The 6137-nt window shown below is 33.4% G+C and overlaps 2 non-coding genes across 2 annotated transcripts; both read right to left on the bottom strand.

Moving 5' to 3' along the window:
• Positions 1 to 1379: 1379 nt before the first annotated feature.
• Positions 1380 to 1463, bottom strand: Trnal-cag (transfer RNA leucine (anticodon CAG)). Its single transcript has one exon. It is a non-coding gene; the product is annotated as a tRNA-Leu (tRNA).
• A 3292-nt stretch (positions 1464 to 4755) lies between these two features.
• On the bottom strand, positions 4756 to 4839 carry Trnal-cag (transfer RNA leucine (anticodon CAG)). Its single transcript has one exon. It is a non-coding gene; the product is annotated as a tRNA-Leu (tRNA).
• Positions 4840 to 6137: the final 1298 nt, after the last annotated feature.

The raw sequence follows: 6137 nt of genomic DNA on the forward strand, positions 1-6137 counted from the left end.
CATGCGATCTTATAGCAAAATTACACACGATTGCAAACACTGAGTTTGACTATAAAACATGGCATCTTTAAATTTAAAAATATGGTATTGAGAAACGGTAAAAAAAAAAAAAGAAAGAACCCAAAACAAGTAATATAAGTATTTACAGAAAGATTGCTGATGAAATGGATGGAAAGGGATACAAAATATCACCGAATTAGTGCAAAGTCCGCATGACTAGACGTGATCTTGGGTCTTGCCTAGAAGTGACCTTGGGTCTTGCCTAGAAGTGACCTTCAGTCTTCCTAGAAGTGACCTTCGGTCTGTGATGGAGGGTTCAGAGCAGCGACAGATTTTTTTTTATTATTTAAAGAAGAGAAAAAGATGTAGAAAAACAGAACAATTTCTTGAAAAGGCAAACTTGAAGTTAGATTTACCACAGAATCGCGCAGAACAACATCAGTATCAAATGAGGAGTGTGGTTATGAGTATTATTGGACCACATCCTTCTGCACCACATCCACCGCGGAATTCAGGACCGACTGGAATTGAATCGAGCAGGATTGATCCAAAATGGAAATATTAAATAGGAAACCACTTTAATTTCAGAATGTTTGTAATCATAGTGAAAACAATTGGTAATCTTAAATCTACCAATCGAAGGCAAACAAACTTTATATATTTGATCTGTATCAGTACTCGATATCATTAGGGGTAATTTAGATACTGAGTTAATAATATATTTCTATGTCTTGTGTCTTTGTTGTTTGACCTTTGACCTTGTGATCGTGAAATAAACAAGGTTCATCTGAGGAACCAATGTACAAAGTTTGATCTATGTCAAGCAATAGGTTCTTAAGACATTGAGTGGTCAATATCTTCCTATGTCCAATGTTACCCTTGACCTTTTGAATTTTTTTTTTTTTTTATAAAAATCGCTCATCTTTTATAGGGAACCGTTTCTTGAAATATCATGATATTTTTAAATGAATAAAGTAAAAGAATCCAGGTCATATAGAATTTTATATAAGGAATCAGTCACAATGTCAAGAAGTATCGTCATACATTGATAAACAAGCTCGATACCAATCATCAACTTCCGGCTCCTCCTTTTGAATCCCACATTCTCAGTTTTCACACCAGAAATAAACATACATGTACTTCTGTCCAGATATTAAACTTTTATTTTTACTGCATTGAATCATACAGGCAATGACCTGAAATTCATGTTCTTCTTATTTGCAAAGTTTTGCTCTGTAAAAAATCACTGCATTGATTCATTTTTGACTCGACATGAATCTTCAATCATATACTGCCAAAAATATTAACCATATTGGACAGTGTCACTTGCATTTTGCCACCATACATTTATCATAAATTCTTTTTCCAGAAAAAAATATTGTCAGAAGTGGGATTCGAACCCACGCCGGGAGAACCCGACTGCGACCTGAACGCAGCGCCTTAGACCGCTCGGCCATCCTGACCCTATATATGTATATCGTATCCTGAAATAATTCACAGACAAAACACTTGCATTAAGAATTGTATATAATTATAACTCGTTCATTTAACTTCTGTTATTGACACATAAATCTTTTAATACAATTTGTAAATTAAAAGATTACTAATGCAAAGCAAAACAGTCTGGTTATTAAATTCTTATCAACGGGGGAAAACTCGGGTATCTATCAAAGAAGAACGTAATGTATGCATGTTTTCTAAACTTTAAAAAATGTTTTCCTTTTAGCTCACCTAAGTCGAAGGTTCAAATGAGCCTTTCGGATCAAAATTTGTCCGTTCTTTGTCATCGTTGTTGTTGTAACGTTTCACTATTTCATCCTTTTCTCAAGAACCACTTGGCCAATATCAACCAAAACTGGCACAGAGCATTCATCGTTAAGGGGATTCAAGTTTTTCAGATCTCGTAGGTTACCCATTTTTTCCTATCGTTTACAGCCATTTAAATTATAAAGGATAAATAACACAAACTTTTTTTCAGAAATCAGCAACATTTCTCATAGATTTATATTCAAATAAGTAACCTGAATAAGGTTTACCAGGTAAAAAGGGAGAACTTTGTAAAATTTTATCGCAATGGTTAAAATATATGCAAAATTTTGTATAGAATTATGTAGAAAACAAAACGAAGTCGCATATTTAAGCACTAAAAAAAACTTACAATTTCTTTATAGAGATTTATTATTTATGTCATTTCTATTAAAAACCAGTCACAAAATATATATCAATCGAGGCATCAAATTTTTGTTTGTGTTATGTATCCTTAATTTAAGGCCATTCCAAGTTTTTTCTATGTTTTGCGTCCGCGTGCGCCTTGGTTTTTGACACCCCATATCAGAAAAAACAAACAAAATCAGGAGTCCTGAAATTGTTAATTCTGGGCGAAATCACTGAATTCTGTCAATTAATCTAAGTATTTGTCTACAAAATGTCATATTTGGAATATTGTAAGCATTTAATACCTTGATTTTGCTGAAGAATAGATATTTCTATAGTAAGAATAGATATAGAAAAATAGATTAATGGAATCAAATCCTTTGTATGACATCATTTTTATGACTATAAAGACTTGTGTTTTACTTTTTGGTTTGTGTGTTTTTGCGAATAGGTAGGTAGGTATTTGAAAGATGGGTGGACGCTAAACATAGAAAAAACTTAGAATGGCCTAAGCCCTTTTCAATAATGCCACATGTAGGGTATATTCGTTTCTAATGTATTTCTTGTAGAATACATTTGTTTCGTTTTAACACATTGGGATTCTCCCGCTTCCTCCTCATCTGGTCATTATAACCTTCACAATCAGGCATGAAAACCTATCGGTTCAATTAAAAATTACTATGCAGGATAACATACGCTACAATAACAACGCAGGCGAAATCTATGCCCTCGTCCGGTCTTTTTAAAAAGGTATCTACATCGAGTGTTTTAGCCGTCCAAACGAGTTTTCCGTACTGAAGTCATGCAAGTTCTACTCAATCGGTATTTTAAGTATGTTAATTTTGCGATAAGGTCGCCCTGTCTTCAAACTGTTTCATTAACGATGGTTCTCGAGGATATGTTGGGTCCTCTATCAAGAATATTGGTAAATAGGTTCTCTAACAAGAAAGACGGTAATATTGGAAAGTTTTAATTTGAGTACCGATACTGAAAAATTCTCATTAATTTTGGGTTATTTAATTGAAATAATAAGCATAAATCAATGGGAAATGTTTTAGCTCGTTGGCTGTACAATGCACTCGCAAGCTCGTGCATTTGTACAGCCAACTCTTGCCAATTTTCACCAATATAAGTCAATCGCCCTAAAATATTAACCCTTCGATCATTCTTATTATTAATGGAGCTGTAATTCATTAAATAAAATTCATTACACCGTTTATTACTCAAAACCTGTTTACTTATAAACAGACCTTGAAGTGCTTAGATATAGAATATCTAAAACAAAATCCTCCAAAGTTATCCTCTTCTTTCAACTATTGTCCCACTGTAGTTATACAGTGCACGTTATAACTGGTGATGTTAATACACATTGTAGTTGAAAATGACGACCTAAGAGCAATCATTTTCAGGGGTCCTCTATACAGGGTAGCCCATATCTTTCATTTTGGTGGCGGAACTTCATTCCCATTATGAATTCTGTCGAAGATTATGCCAGACATTGGGAGAAATATGAAGAGGAAGACCTGAACACTTTGTCAGAATGGATAATTGTTTTAGTAATATATTAATCATGTTAGAAAGTTAAAAGGCAATGTGCGAACCATATATCTTTCCGGTTTTACTAAATCGGAGGTGATAAAAGAATTAGACTACATGAACAGTATGTTATCATGGTTCCAGCAGATGATTAAGGCTTTTAACAATATCGTCTTTGTATGTAAGGCTCATTATTGTAACTGTATTTTAGAATAACTTGGTTTAAATTCTACATCTAGAAATCCTACTTATACTCACAATTCAATTTCTAAGGATAGAATACTTCAAAATCAAATTTCCGTGTTAATACTTCTAACATTCCAGTCAACAAAGGTGATTTAGATCTATATATACAGGATTCCTAAACTTCAAATAATAAAATCTTTACAAACAAAGATACATTGCCGGGTCAAGCAACAACTCTTCCAAGCCCCTATCTTTACTCCTTACAAAAATACTGGCAACTGCTATAAAGGAGAAACCGTGCTACAACATATTCTAAAAGTGGTGTAAATCAAATGTGGATTCTCAAAAACTCTAAAGAACTTTAAGAAAACATCACAAAATCTTTCGAAAGTTAGTAAAATCAAAACGTATTACTTTTCAACACTTTATACAAACATTCCTCACGATAAATAAAACAAGCATTCTGAGAGTATTGCATTAGCAATACTAGTCCCCTCCCGGCAAGTGTAATCTGGTTCCCGCTAAAAATTGAAAATGCCATAATTCCGTCAAAAATCAATGAAGCGGAATGAAATGCAAACTTGATCTATAACTCATCAAGGTAAAGTCACATACCAAAAATCAGCTCAATATCAGGAAGCGTTTAGTGATTTTTTAAAGAGCAAAACTTTGCAAATAAGAATATGAACTTCATATTCTTATTTGCAAAGTTTTGCTCTTTAAAAAATCACTGATTTATTTTTGACTCAAGATGAATCTTCAATTATATAATGCTATATATATATTAATAAAAGATATAAATAATTATGGATGATGTCACTTGCATTTTTCCACCGTACATGTATCATATCATTAATTCTTTTTACATGAAAAAAGTACTGTCAGAAGTGGGATTCGAACCCACGCCGGGAGAACCCGACTGCGACCTGAACGCAGCGCCTTAGACCGCTCGGCCATCCTGACACGTCAATAATTGAAAGAAAAAACACTTTCATTAAGAATTGTATTTAAACGCAGCATTCCACGTAAGTAATTGACACATGAATCTTTTAATACAATGTGTAAAATAAAACAATACTTTTCACGCAAAGCAAATTAATCTGGTTATTAAATTCTTATCAACGGGGGGAAAACTCGGGTTTATATATAAACGAAGAACAATTATTATTATTTTTTATACGCTTAATACATACGTATTTTCACAGTTTCTAACATTTGTACACAGAAAATCCAGTATGGTATATTTTTTTGGATATTTATGAGAAAACAATATTGATTGGTTGGAGAGCTTGTCATGGCCGTTTATTGCAAATAATTCAAATAATATTAAATAACAAATTATGCGCCGATCATACACATATATGGCAACATACACACAAAAACATACACACAAATTATTACAGCATACACACAAATTGGAGCGGGGGATCTGGAAAAAAAACAGTGCCCTCGGAGATGGTATTCCATGCAAAATTCTGCCATCAGCCATATATATATTGTCCATTAATGACACTTATTATCTGGATCATACACCGACAGTGAGTCCATCTCCATGAAACTTTATCCATGACGCTTTAAAGAGAAATTCACAAACCGAAAGAACCTTCTCTTTGAAAAACATATTCAAAATTACAATTTTAATCGAAACAATATATTTTTTAAATATCTTTATGAAATCTGTTTCAATTTATATGATACCATCAAGTTTACTATAAACATGGGCAGGGAGGATGGGGATTTTATACCAAACTGTTCCCGGCCGATAGCTTTGGAGAATGTTTGCATCTTTCTAAACTTTAAAAACTGCCTTTCGTTCTAGCTCACCTGAGCCGAGGGCTCAAGTGAGCTTTTCTGACCAAAATTTGTCCTTTGTCCTTTGTCGGCATCGTTGTCGTTTTTGTAAACTTTTCACAATTTTATCGTTGTCTCAAGAACCACTGGGCCACAATATGGAGTAAATTTTTTTATGAAATTAATTAGAGGAGTTAAAAAAAAATCCGCTTCTGAAGAACAGCAGGGTCAAAGTGACTCAGAAGAGTTCTCTGGCCAAATGGGCCTCTTTTTCGGTATAATTTTCTTAGACTTCAAGTATAAATACATGTAGGAATAGATATATGCTGCAGAGCGTACACATAACACTGTCACACAAATAATATTGGAGGAGATCTTACTCCTCATTTTGTAAGAGATGGATAGTTTTATTGCCATTTTATATACTGAACGAGTCTACGCATATTTTTTTTTTTCAATTCATTCAAAAT

The sequence above is a fragment of the Saccostrea echinata genome, unplaced genomic scaffold (genome assembly GCF_033153115.1).
Source record: "Saccostrea echinata isolate AGI-Se365-2 ecotype Australia unplaced genomic scaffold, CSIRO_AGI_Sech_v1 ptg000054l, whole genome shotgun sequence".
Taxonomy (NCBI): Eukaryota; Metazoa; Mollusca; class Bivalvia; order Ostreida; family Ostreidae; genus Saccostrea; species Saccostrea echinata.